Raw genomic sequence first — 14,634 nt, forward strand, 5'->3', positions numbered from 1 at the left:
TAAATGTTTCACATTTCAGTTTAGGGGAGAGATGAGAAGCACAGAGGACAGAATCTGATCAAAATGATTTTACTTGGAGGAAGAGCAGCATTTTAAGCAGACATTTCAAGGTTGAAGTGATACTGGTAGCAGTTGCTTGGCATTAACAACAAAGAAAATACTTGTTAAACCCATTGGGGCAGAACAGCAGAGAGAAACCTGTGACCTGGGGTTCAGCTCTTGCCACAGTGCATTCACCATGTGTAGGGAGGGTGCAGAGCATGGGGCTGGGTATATATTGTGTCTGTTATTATTAGCTCTGTACTGGTACCCACTGTCAGTCTGCAGTGGGTGGCCCTCACTGCCTGCTTTCAGCTCCTCTTTTGCAGCAGAGATGTTTTCAGGACCTGGTCATTTTTAGTGGTTCTATAATTGAGTCTGTATTGAGTAAACTAGTTGAGAGACTTTTAACCTGACTTTATATTGCTTACTGGAAATTCAGAAGATTACTTTAAGCTGTGTTAATATAGTTGTATTGGGGTTTTCTTCCTGGAGGTCAGCAGTACCTACTCTGTTTCTGTGCAAGGAAATTAAAATATTCCCTGGGCTACCACAGGCTAACTAGATACTGAGTTTATTTTAAAAGTACAGCCAGGTGACTGACCTCTTTTTTTGACCAGGAGCAGGTGGGCAAGTGGAGTCTGGAGCTTTGATCCCGTACAAACCTCCTTCCCTACCAAGCTTCAGCTAATACAGATCAGTGGGAGACAATATTGCACTCCTGCTACTGGGGCTGGAGTAATGAGGAAAAAGGGTTGTGTCTGAGTCATGGAACCTCACAGGTGTTTCACAGGGAGTTGCTCTGAGATGGAGCTAACAACACAATTGACGTTATTGTGCCTTTCCTGCACACACCAAGAGAGGCAAAGCTAATCAAAGTGACCTGAACATATGCTGTATGCTAACCAAGGGGGCATGCCCAGACAAAAACCACAGAAATGGATTCTCCTTTGTGTGTGTGCTCTGTCTGACCGACCTACGAGTGGGGAAACAAAGTTTTAACAAGTACTTTCACTTGGGGAAATCTTTCCACAGCTACAGAAGTCGTTAGGCTTCATCTGCAGTAGCTACAGTCACTGGAAGCAAAGTGGCCATCAGCGATGCTGGAATGTCTCTACAGCAGAGCTTTTGCAAATTAAGAGTCTGATGCTGCATACTGATTGAATGCTGCAACTACTTCCCCCTTCTCTGTCCTTAATTTCTTCTTCTCTCAAGCTGCTGTCAGGAGTAATCCCTCTTCTAATATACTGAGATGGGGAAAATCTCTCTTCAGGGTTTTTCTGGTTGGTTGTTTGTTTTTCAATTAATCTCAGGGAGGGCTGTGCTGGGTTGGTGACATTGGTTTGCTCCTTGCATGTGCAGCCGTGGCATGTGCAGAACGTGCTGAGGGCAGGATGTGCACCAGAGGGAGAATGTCCCTGTAGTGGTGGTCATTTAGGCTTGACATCAGCTCCAAAAACATACATGTCGCTGTGTTATACTATTTTTAAAAGTCTGTTCACCTGATGACGAAAAAAATACCATTCTGTGAACAACTTAAGCAGTTTTAAAATGTAATTATTGCCTGAGTGCATCTAACAATGATGGCACAACTCAGGTACCACAGTGACAACTGAATGTGTCTTAGGGCACTGGCATGTGCAGGGCTACATATATATTAGTGTGAGGAAAAACTAGTGTACAAATTTAATTTAATAAGCTGGATATATAGCATAAATCTTATTTATTGTTATTATTTTAATTTTTAAAAAATTTTTATTTAGTTTTATCTGTTCAGATGTAGTTGACTTTCCTACCTGGAAAAGGAGCTGAATGAGCAAGGCCAGCCTGAATGCCTTAAACTTTTGGGGAATTTTCTCTCTTGGAAGCCAGTGGCAGCTTCACATCTTCATATGAATATGTGATCAGGAATATGCCAATTTAATTCATTGCACTGGAAATACAGCTATTATTTCAGATTTATCTAAATAGCAGGGTGTTGTAAAAATTCATTGGAACCAAAATAAGTGGAAGAAAATGTAACTTGGTTCGTAATTATCCTAATACTAAGTTTTGATACATTCTTCAGAAATTCTATTTAATGTGTCTCGTTTAACTGTTAGTTTTATTAACTGCCTCTTAAATGTTTAATTTGAGGGGTGCAAATAAGAGCAGAGCACACAGTGAAGGCATTAGCATGAATAGACTCCCTGGTTTTGCATTCAAGTCAGTGCTGTAGGCAGGAGAGTGCAGCAGGCTGGACGGCAGGAACGCTGTAATTAGTGCAAACTTTAATCACATGCTGAGCCACTTTTAATGGTAACAAGCATTAACTGTATGAATTGATGCAAACTCAGCTCCAAAGCCTGATGTCCCCAAGATGACAGAAAAAGTGCATGAGAAGCTGCAGGTGTCAGTGGCTGAGTTTCAGCTGCGTGGGGATGAGCCCAGACTCTCTGCTGACCCTGAGCACAGGTGCTGCTGCCGGAGAACTGAACCTTCATCTCCACTGTTCTGGGCAAAGAGGAGCCCAGACTCATGCAGGGATTTCTTAGGCCTCAGGGGCACTGTGCTAAAAATTCAAAAGCTTTGAAGGTTCTTCCTTTTGACACCTCTTTCTCTTCTGACTTTTGTTGTGGTTTGTGTGTTTGCAGGTGGTTTTTTAATATGTTAAGACCTTATGCATGAGTTGAGATTTTTTTTTTCTTGTACTTTAGTATATCAGGAATTGAAAATATCACTGATAACTCCAATATTTGTGGGTTTTTCCTTTTGTAAGCAATTTTGGTTGTTGCTACAGATGCATCACAGAAATAAAAATTACCACTTTTAGTCACTGGTGAGTGAGAGGAAAGATGAAGAAGATTCTTGCTTAGGTGTAGTAGGAAGTAGTTTAGGATTAGAACCACATTGTTGAAAAATATCCTCACCTCTCATTCCTACTTGCACTTGCCAGTTCTTGTCTAAAGACCAATAAAGCCAATGGAAATATTCTCCCAGATGTATTTGACACCAAATAAATTTGTGGACCTGGACTTTCAGAGGACCAAAACTAGATGAGGAAAAATTAATCTGGTTTTTATTTTCTTCAAGTTTTAGAATGTAGATGCCTTTTTTGAAGTGTTTAGAGCCGAGAAGGCACACAAGCAGTTGTGCTCTAAGAGCATGAGGATCCTACTGTCTTTGATAGGGTTCCTTGCTCACCTGAAACAAAGAGCTTTGCTAATCAGGGGAAAATGTGAGTGACTTATTAAAGTCTGCTCTGAGAGGGTGAAAGGCTCATGGCTGTGCAAAGCTTTAAAGTAAAGTCTCAGTTGTATTTAAGATGCTCATGGCATGAGCACACACTTTCGGTTTTCTGTACCTTTCCTCTCTGTCCCTTCATTTTTCACATCAGCAATAGCTGCTGATTATTTGAATATCCTCTCTGTGTTTTTCAGGGAAGACAAAACTCACCATTAGGAGCTGAGTCTCCTGAGACTAAAATCCCAAAGAGCCATTGAGTACAGCAGAATTAAATTATGTGAGAGATGATCTTAGGCACTGGAAATTTCTGTGCAGAGCTTCATAAAGAACCATGAAAGGGGAAAAAAGTAACAGCCAAGCCCAGTTCAATATAAAATGAAGCCTTCAGTATTTGGAACCATTTGATTCCTACCTCTGAAACTCCACCACTGCTTTCTCCTACTGGCTGAAAGTGGACTCCAAGTTCCAAACATCTTTAGTGCCAGGAAGGGCTCATGGTCCTAAGACAGCCAGAATGGTGGGGTTTGTTATATTTGTACCAAAACTAGGTTTTAAACTGGATTTTCAGTGAGCATTCTCAAATGAAGGACTCTGTCAACAGAGAGAAACATAGTCTCCAGTTGATAAAATGAAGTCCAAATGCAAGGCAAAAGTTTGGGACACCCAGAAGCTTGATGCATTCTGTTAAATTTCTGTGCACCTATCCACAGAATGAAGTAATTTGGCTGAGATTATCAAGTGACTCCTTTGTGCTCTGAACGGGGCTGAAACTCCCTCATTTCCCAGGCTGGCTCTGGCACATGCCTCCATGGGTTTGTCATTAGGTTTGCTCGTTCCTGAAAGATGGGTAATGCAGTTATCCCAACACATTGGGATGCTGACAAGCAGCGTCAAATCTCATGATAGCATATAATGATTCTCATTTTCAAACAAGAAAGAGAAATGGTTGTTATTGGAAAATGTTGTTAGATTTTTGTATTAAATCTTGCATAGTAACAGTATAATTATAATGTGTCATCTCTGGCTCAGTAATTTGACAATTCAGTTCTTTTTTGGGGGGCAGATGGCCTACAACATACCATATTTTTATAATTAGTTTATTCTCTGCAAACTCAGTATGTAATTACTCCCTCATTCATTACTAGTTTCTTTGAAATCTTCCTTTTCAAGAACTAATAAATCCTCCAACACAAGTGAAGCTTAAATTTTTCTTTGTACTCTTCTCTATCCTCTCTAAGGAGCTTTAATATTTACCACCCTGGTTATTTCACACTCCACATTACTTTAAATACATCTTCATCCTCACTCTCTGTATAACACTTGGCCACCTTTCTTTTTTACCCCCTTTTTTAAAGAATAGAGAACTTTAAGATGAAGTTTTCTTTCCAGGAGAGTTAGGCACATAAATAAGCAGAGTCTAAAATGCAAGGCGCTATAGGTAGATATATATATCTGTGTGCTACATTCCAGTGTGTGATGTGAGAGCACTGTACCTCCCAGTGCCAGTGCAGCAGGCATCTGTAGAAATAAAACCACGTCATTTATTTTTTAGCATTTGAATCCCTGCTGCAGTACTTAGTTTGTTTTAAATTGTTTTAGGTAATGACATAATCTTCTGACAATAAAATGTTTTTCCAAATCCAGAACCTCCTGTGTGGTTGCAGGTGCTTCAGACTATCTCAACCACTCCTTTGAGCCCAGCTTAAAGCTATGCTATGAGCTTTGCTCCCCAAGAACGGCCTCTTTGTTGTGATGCTTCTCTGGGTACTGCCTGTGGCCTGATGCTGCTGCTCCAAAGTGCTTCCCATACTGAAATCACAGGCTCGGATTTTCAGTTTACCCTCTGAATAAATCAAGTCTTTAACAATAAAATAGCACAAACAAGCAAATTTCAGGCAAAATTTCGCTTTTTCTATCCCTCTTCCTTTTAGGTAAGGTTATGTTCTGTCTAATTTCAGACTCACACGTTATCTTAGATTTAAACCATATCATGGAGGCTGAGATTTTCAAAGCAGCTTAAAGGATTTAGAGACATTTTCCATTCAAATTACGGATCTTTCTTTCAAAATCCTTTTCATCACTATGTCTTGGTGTTTTTGTAGTTGTTCTTTAAGCAGTGCTTCCCTTCAGTCACGCAGAAATTCTTTGTGCTGCTACTTAATGTTCCCCAAAAGGGCAAAGAGGAAAAGGAGTGGGAGAATGGGAATGCTGTGCATTGCATTTGCTGCCTGCAGCATCTCAGTGGCTGAGCAGCGCTGCTCCAAAGTGCTTTAAAATCCCCTGTGCCCCATGCGACACTGACTTCAGGTGTTCTCCTGCATCCAAGTCTGTGGGAGAGTGAAAAAACTTCCCAGGATTTAAGGTGGCAGCTTCCTCTCTTGCTGCCTAATTTAGTCACTGTCATTATCAGCTCTTCTTCTGCCTATTTCTTCATCCCTTTCCTGCCTGAAATGGGATGCAGATTCCTGCAGCTGCTGGTGCCTGTGCCAGGGCCCCTGAGCCCCTCAGTGGCAAGGAGGGAGTGATCCCACCCTGGGCACTCAGGGCAGCTCCAGCTCCCCAGGATCCCCCGGAGGCTGCAGGCAGAGCCCACTCCTGACCTGGTACCAAGGGGCAGCACCCAGAATCCACCTAAACTTGCCAGCAAGGTGGGCTACGAGCCTATGCCAGCCTTAGGAGCCAAAGGGGTGTCACTTCTTCTGCCCCTTTTACAGCAACGCTGCTTCCCTCCCTCTCTTGTGGTCCCAGGCAAGAAATGAGGCATTGCTTTCCACATGGCCCTTGCTTTCTACTCTGCCTGCACAACACAAGCTCTTGAAAACAAATATGTTATGGGGAGCTGTCCTCTGCACCAGAACCGATGGCTGTAGGGGGAATTTGTTGCAAATGTTTGACTTGTAAGAGATGGCTTGTGGTGAGCTGTATGCCATTGGAAATTCAGATTTTCATAGGTCAGAGTAGCCTCACTACATGATATCAGTGACCTGTTTGGTTCAGAGATTATCTTTGTGGGTCTGGCACATATTAAGAACCGAAAGAAGAAAACATTTTCAAAAAGCCTGTGCACAAAAGAAAATATTTTACATTTGCTAAAACTTTTGCTGTAGAGCTTGAGACTTGACACAGCCTAAATTAGTTTAGATTTTTTTCTTTCTTTCTGATTTTGGCTGTTTGTGTAACCATTAGCGTTTCAAATCTATAGAAATTTTAAACTTAATTATGTAGGTGTCCAACTTATTTTAAGATGTGTTATATATATTAAAATCAATCACTTTCAAAATTAATACATCCTGCTGCAGTGGATATCTGAGACTAGCTGAAAACTTAGTTTAGAGGATTTTGTCTTCCTTTAGGTTCAGTGGATGTCTTTGTTTCCACAGGGAAAGTGTCAGAAGTGTCACACCTACTGAAGGTACAGTGCCAGCACAGCCCACCCTTGGCAGAGGGACAGGAAAACACCACCACGGAAATAGGAATGTGCATGTAATTCTTGTGTGTGTGCATGCAGTATACAAATACACCAGCTGGAAAGGTTCTGTCCAAAACTCTTCATGCTAAATGGAAAAATGGCCAACAGCCAGATTAAACAGCTACCAGGGAATTATAATATTAAAAAAAAAAAAAAAAAAAAAAAGAAAAAGAGGGAAAACAGGTCATAGCTGTACAAAGGAAATGTGTGAAACAATTGCATGTGAAGTACCAGTAAATAACAAGCTAATTAAATGTCCAGAGCATCACATTCAAAAACCTCCCCCAGTGTGTTTCACTTTTTGATATATGAAGAATCCCCACTGGAATCTGGAATCTGGTGGTTTGTCTGGGCAGGTACTGTTCTGCTGAAGGGAGAGCATAACCTTTTTATAGAGACTACATTTTAGATCCTGTTGAGTCACAACTAACTCTTCAGGAGCTGCTGTTTTACTCTCTGCTTTTTGTAAAGCAGCTGGGAAAAGCACAGGATGAAATGCTGAGACAGCTTATCTGAGTCAGACCAAACTATCTAAAATTTGCCTAAATGAAATAAGAGCCCTGATGATGGAGTTATTCCCACTTGACTCGAGTCCCCTGCCTCAACAGGAGCACAGCCCTGCCTGTGACTTTCCAGACCCTGGTCTGAGTTTCTCAGAACCATTTGTGCCAGTCAGCCCAGGCTGTGCCCTCCTGAGAGCTTTTCCCCACAGGCAAAACTTGACCACTCTGCTCAATTTAAACCAAAGTACCCTTCAGTGCTCTGTGCATCCTGATCAGTGAATACCTGCTGCACTAAGGGCATGATGGCTGTAATTGTAGCCAGGACCTTTAGGGAGCTGTATTTCTTTTATGAACCCATTATAAACCCCGCATTAAAGCACATTTTTTTGCTGTGATGTTTCAGTTTCAGACCATTTCCTCCCAAATTGTAAACATGCAGCTCCATGAGCAGCACAACTGATGAAGCCTGCTTTTCAATAGATTTATATCTCATTGGCTGGATCCCCTGGTGTCCAGGACCATGCAGGCTCCTTCCCAAGCTTTTATTGCACTCATTCCTGCCCACCTTCTACGCTTTCCCCTTGTGTAGGAACTCTTTGTGTCTAACAAATGGAGTGTCAGGCTGTAGTTTTCCCCTTAGCAAGATCTCTTTCCTCAGTGAGGTTTCCTGTACTGGAGACTGAGAGGACTTGATCTGATAGCCCTGCTTCTGGTGAGTGTGGATCAGAGCAGTTAGTGGGCTCAGAAGGTATCAGGAGCAGATGAACATGCACAGACATAACTTCAAGAAGCCAAAAGGAAAACACAATTTTTTTTCTCTCTCTCCTTGTTTTTTTGGTTTTTTTCCTAATTCCAAATTTTTTCCCTACCCAAGTCTTTGCCTCCCTGATGGAGGTTTAGTGCTGCAGTAGCAGTTACAGTGCTCAGAACAAGGCACTGGTGCAGTTTTAGGGAAAAATGTCCCAGCCTTGGCCCTCCTTGAAAGCTGAATTCAATTATTTGTTGATAAAATCCCCTTGACAGGTAATTTGCTTCAGTATTCAGCTTCTGCAGTGCAGTGTAACGTGGTGTTGGATATTGGAAGGAGAAAGAGATATAATGGAATACACTTTTTTTCTCTTTCTAAACTGCGCAGGCTTCTTTTAATTTATTTTTTTCTTTCACTATATTGAAGCTTTCTAAAAATCTGCCAAGTTCATTGTCAGTATCTGTTTTAAAAGCCTTACAAAACACAGATAGATCCTTAAGTTCCTTTCAAATTAATTGTAATATTGGAAAGTTTTTTCAGAGTTTTCTAGTATTTTCAGGAAGAAAAAGCTGAAAATCAAACAGGAATTTGTATGCTCACATAGTCTCTGTGCTTTTAATGGTTACTACCAACTATGATCACCAGGGAGACAGTGAATTCAGTGAAATTTATTCCAGTAAATATCTAACAAAATACCATCTATTATTAGATAGAATATGGGGTTTTTTTCTGCAGAAAGATCCACACATTAAAATTTGTCTGTCATCAGGTCCTTTGCTAAAAAGGACAAGGTGATTAGAGGTGTAACAACCTTTACTAGCAGGAAATATGGATGACTTATCTATAGAGAAAGTGTCATCTTAATCGATACCCATTAGCATTCAGCCCAAGCTTACAGAAGTCAGTAGAAAACCTTGCACTAATTTTTCTGGGGTTTGTGCCCACAGCCCACTCATGGACTTTTTCTAAGGGGTGCTATTGTAGATGTTCTGTCCCACCAAAATGTTGAATCCTTTCCTGAAATCCTCTAAGATAAATTATACCTGCCTGTTCCTTGCACACTGCTTGAAAAACAGAGCTACAGAACGTTTCTGTATCATCTTTGATCTCTAAAATTGAACAGACAGCATCTCAGCAATAATCACACTCATGAGATTCCTGATACTTCCAGATTTTTACCTGGATGGAAGAAACTGCACTTTGCTTTCTTGTCCATCTCTGTAAAGATTTAGCTGTATAACTTTCAGACCAAACCTTGGAATAAACTCTGTTGGAATTTAGCATAGATGTATGAATGGGGTTTTAACTTTTCTGTGTCGGTTTGTTGAACTCATTCAGACATCCCCAGCTGTTAGGAAATGCAAACTGCTTTGTGATCTTCTCAATAAACCTTGACATCGTATTTAGCTTTTGAGGATGATGAAACAAGCCAAAACATGAGGGAGTTGGTACAGCTGAAAATGCTGCACAATTTGCAGTCTTTGCTCGAAAGGTAAAACATCCAAATCCATATATCCTTTACTGAAGTGCTGTATTTACCTTGGTGTGACCATTCCAAAGGGAAGGTCTGGTGTCACCTCTGCTTCCTGCAGAAATGAAGTGCACGAGCTTTATGTCATGTACTCTACCCATATTGATTAACAGATTCCCTAAGAAGCAGAATAATATTCTTACAACAGCTCATTGACAAAGAAATGGACTTCTGGGACTCCCTGCAGCATGTAACCTGAAATCCATGACCAGTCACAGGATCCAAAGATGGATCCAGCATTTTCTGGAGTAAGGGATATTATAAGAGCAAGTACTGTAACCTAGAGAAGTTTTACTGCCATTCTTTTGACATCAGACTATTGCACTGGCTTACAGGATCTGAAGGGTTGTGTAATGCCTTGTTCTAACAAGCTAGTGGGGAAAGCATACAGGAAAGTGAGGTTGATCCAGTTCCAACGAAATATGGATGAGAGGATAGTACATGTTGTATATACTATCCTCTCATATCCATATATACTGATTTGAGTAAATCAAAAAACATTCCAGGATTCCATTCCTTAAAATGTGTTTTGGGAGAGGAATTTAAAAAGTAGTGTGATGTAAAAAAGGAGTAAAGCCAAGGCAGATTGTCATTTGGATTAAACTGGCTGAAATAAAAGTAGGTACTCTAATTAGCCACTGCCTTCATTAGCCTTCTTCTGAGACTGGTGTTAAAAGGGGGGAAAATGTCCTGTAGCACCTGCATGCCCTTCTGCCTTGCTGATCATGTGTCTAGGAAAGAAGCCATGTCACCTCCATTGCTAACCATTGTCATAAGGATTTTTCTGTCTCCAAGTCCGGGCTGCTGTTTGTCCCACTGGCCCCACAGCAGCACTGGCTCCCTCACAGCCAGAGCCAGGCAGACACTGCACATATTGAGTGCTGCCTCTCCTTGCTTCTGAGGAGCCAAACCTCATCCATCACCCACAGTTGCCTTTTCCTCCATGCTATTGTCTGCCAGCCCAAACCAGAAGCACAACCACCCTGCTTCTCCAGCACCGAACAGCGTTTGGCGACTCTGGCCAATTATTTGCACTGCCCCAAAGGAAACTAGGAAAAATCATCTTTGGAAGCAGACAGATTTTGCTTGCTGTCACCAGAAAGGTTACTTTCTTTAGTCTCTGAAGGCTTTGGTGGATCAATTCTTGTGCATGGGAAAATAGATTAGAAACACGCCGTCAGGTACGCTGTGCACAAGATAGACAGATGGAGACAGTGGTATCTATCTGCTACAGGGAATTGTCACAGGGGCACAACTCATCACACTGGTTCTTAGAGGGCTTAATATGCTGCTGGTAAATAATCTATTTTTTATTACCTCACATCCCCAGATTGTCAACATTCTCAGCTTTTTTGCCACAGCTAATTAGACAGGCAAAAGCCTTATAGCCTAAAGAACAAGTCTGAGCTAAGCACCTGCCAAAATATCTGACTTTTTTTAAGAACTGGAATGTCAAAGAGTGAAGGGGCTGCAGATCACATTTAAACGCTTTGAGCATCAATAAGATGATTAGACCCATGAGGCAAACATTCAGAATTTCTCTCAGACTCACCACTGAGAGAAGGCAAGATAAAACTCTGATAGATAAAACTACTGTGCAACGGTACCAAAGCTAATTATTCTGCTGAACTCTCAGAGAAATCTTGCAGGGATGTGTTGACAGCATGCTCTGTGTGGCCACTTCTGTTCAGGAAAGCAATATTTAATTGCATATGTGAATGAAGTCTCTCTGTGTAAAGTATCGCTTTCGGAAAAGAAATTGTCTGAACCAAAACAAAGAATGACCTCGCTGTTAGCCAGGCAAGGCTGATTTGGCAGGGAGAAGGGAATTTTCTTTATTTTTTCGTGGGGGTTTTATTTTGGTTTTCCCATCCTTTATTTAAAAATCCTGTTTTCAAGCAATTATTATAGGAGATTTTACAAAAGGCTCTGCACCAAGGGCAAAAGGCACCAAATGATGCCCCTGTATCAGGCATGCCATGACTAAGGCTATTTGCAAGCAAATAGCAGCAAAGGTATCCTTGCAGTCCCTGTGTAGCCTCAGTGGACAGACTCATGGTGTTCATGTCTCAGTGTGTCCATGTCCCACATTCCTGGTGAGCCTGCTCCAGGCTGGCTTTCACCCAGCACAGGGACCACAGCCCACACTGCCTGCAGCACCTCCTTACCCTGCTCTTCATGACCAGGAGCAGATATCATGTATCCATAAGGCTGATGGGGTGTCCAGTATTTGTACATCCGAAGGAAGAGATGATGTTAGAGATACTGGAGAGGGAAAATGGCTTCCAGCCTCTCCAGCCTGAGCAGCAAGTCTGCTCAGCGGGACTGTCACTAAGGAGTGGTGCAATCAAGCTATTGACTACCTTTGGCTTTCCGTGGTTACAAGCCCCAGCACCTATTTGTGCCTTTGGAAGTCATCCCAGAATTTGCTGACTTATGATTACTCATCAGGGACCCCTTTCTCTCAGCTAAAGAGAATAACCTGCTTTTTCCATAGATTAACTTTTACTGCAATAACTTTTTGTACTTTCCTGTTTCTGATATTGCAGAGGGAGAGATGGAATGGAGTTCAAACAAGGGAAGCCGAGATGTATCATCTGCCTGCACTGAAGTATAAGCAGTTACCAGCTGATGTCATACACTGCTTGATGACGTTGATATTGCTGGAAATATCTCTAGGACTGAAAATAGTAAGGATAAAAAAAATTGGCAGACTGTGTGTTTTCCTGATTGGATAGAAGGTGATAAATTTCTTTTGGTTCCATTTATAGGCATGGTCTTGTTTTATATTGATTTGCTGTTCTTAAAATAAAAAAAAATATCTACTCTAAGTAATTTAGGGCTACAGCAAAACCTACTGGGTTCTGCCAGTGGCTTCTGAGTAGCAAACTTTAAGGCAGCTTTCTTCTCATTCTCCCTGCTGAAGATGTTCTCTCTCTCTGTCACTTCCATAATTTCTATCTACGTAGATTTTGTATATTCTGAAACCAGCCACACCTTGAGATGGATTATTCCTTCTCTCTCTTATGAAGTAACTCTGCTTCAAACTCAGCCTCCAATGCAAGACCACAGTACCACCCACAGAGGAACCACTTGTGCAGAGTTCAGGGTTATAACCCCCAGAACAGGCATGGGAAGGGGCTTTGACTGTGTGTACAGATGATGTTTTGTGGTAACCCCACTTTTCTGTCACTGCGTAAGGGTCTTTCACATAGTTTATAATTTGGGTACTACTCTCTAAAGCTCTCTAAAGTGTTTCTTGCATTGATGGACTCCCAAAGCTCCTGTTGAGGAGGGGCAGTGGGAGAGCAGCTGGGTGGATGTCTGGCAACTGGTCAGCCAGCACAGATGGGGAACTCTACATGGCCATGAGTAAGAAAAGTCAAAATGCTGACATTTGTCTTCCACTTTTTTGAGTTGTGGCTTGAGTGATATTTAGTGTTTTTAGTTGTTTTTGTTTACCTGAGTTTTCAAAATTCAAGTTCTCTGTTTCCCCCTTTCCTATTGCAAGGAAATGAGTGAATTGTTGTCATGATTCCTTTCTATCTGAGATATTTTGTGGTATTTTTCTCTCCTAGGCAGAAATGTCAGTAAGAAAGTGGCAGAGCTCTACAGCCATGATCTGGTTTTGCTGTTCAGGGTTTATTGTTCGGCTGAGAAAGCCTTGAAGATTCCCAAACCAGTGACATGAAAACCAAGGTAAGCAGTGACTAAATTAAGTGCAGAGACTAAATTAAAATTGGACATTGTATTGTGTGTCCATAGCTGGAAAGGGAAGTTAAAATTGAAACCAAAAGGCACTGTGGCCACTCTCTTTTCTTAGCTCTGGATTTAAAAGTCTGACTAATATCTTTCTTCATTCAGGACAAGGTCTGCTTGATTCAAGGACAATATTGAGTCAGGTTTAGTGTGTCAACAAGAGAATCAACCTTTACTTTGAGAAGTGTATTACCCACTTGGGCAGCTACAGAAAAAGGTGGGGAAGGAATTGGTAGTGGTAACTGAGGTGAGGAGCTGGAGTGGTCCTGCTCTCACTCTCTCTTTTTCACACATGAATATACACATGTAGATGTCTTTCATATCCTTCCTCGTGTCTTTTCCATAGGCTTCTCTGTCAAGTTTGGGATTTCTTTTTAACTAATGTAACATTCCACATCTCCAGTGAGAGCTTCTCAGGCTGACCATGGCTTGTTTGCAGTTGGCACTGAGCTGCATAGCTTCCCCAGAGGTGCTGAAGTTTGGGCAGGGGCCCTGCAGTGCTGCTGGGATACAGAGCTCACCTGGGGGCTGTGCTCAGATTACACACAGGGAGCCAGAGCAGCAATTTATACAGCAGTCTGTGATGCACCTACACCTTCCCTGGCAGCCAGGTTAAGCCATCTCAGAAATCCCAGCCTCAACAGGGAAATCACTCAGTTTTCTGGTTCCCCTAGCCTGGAAATGCATTCCCTCTCTGCCAGGACTTGAGAGAATTGCATCCATAATACACTACTCCTGTTTATAGGAGCAAAGCTTGCTTTACTACGCTTGAATTTAAATAAAGGTATTTGCACATCCCTGATGAATTTTTTCCACCTGTATTTTTATCCATAATAGACTGCCTCTGTACTAGCAGTGACTGATCAATTGTTTGGGGGTTGTTTGTTTTCAAGGCAATGCGTGGGTGATTCTCGATCCTCTCCTGTGGCAGAGCCTGCTGTTATCAATATGTTACTTTCTTTTCACTGGGAACGTAGCTTGCAGAAGGCATGGAAAATAAATGGGGTCTGGTTTCACTCCAGTGACAGGGACCATGTCTGATAAATCAGCATCCAACGCCTCTTCCCCCTTTGGAACTGGCCAGGGCAAGACCTGCACTTGGAAGGTCTGAATTTTTTTTATCTTTTTCTAATTAACAGGAGTTAGCCTTTCAAAGTGTTTGCAGCAAGTGAGAGCCAAGAGGCTGGAGTGAGTGCTCTCTGTGGTCTCCAAATCATTTGCTTTTCAAGGGGAATAGGGAGATTAGAGAGAGGCTTGACTTGGCTGTCAGGTCTCTAAAGGAAAATCTGTGCTTGGTGGGGCCAAAAATGCAGTGCTCATAGAAGTGTATGAGAACAGTGTTTTCTCACCTGTGAGTTCA

General features: G+C 41.8%; 1 long non-coding RNA gene across 1 annotated transcript in view; it reads left to right on the forward strand.

Moving 5' to 3' along the window:
• Positions 1-14,634, forward strand: part of LOC108446742 — a 97,562-nt gene that overhangs the window by 74,618 nt on the left and 8,310 nt on the right. Inside the window, exons 3-4 of the long non-coding RNA XR_001862037.1 lie at positions 12,065-12,205; positions 13,094-13,214. This is a non-coding gene — a long non-coding RNA (uncharacterized LOC108446742). The remainder of the gene's footprint in view (positions 1-12,064; positions 12,206-13,093; positions 13,215-14,634) is intronic.

This window comes from Corvus brachyrhynchos, unplaced genomic scaffold (genome assembly GCF_000691975.1).
Source record: "Corvus brachyrhynchos isolate BGI_N302 unplaced genomic scaffold, ASM69197v1 scaffold5, whole genome shotgun sequence".
Lineage (NCBI taxonomy): Eukaryota > Metazoa > Chordata > Aves > Passeriformes > Corvidae > Corvus > Corvus brachyrhynchos.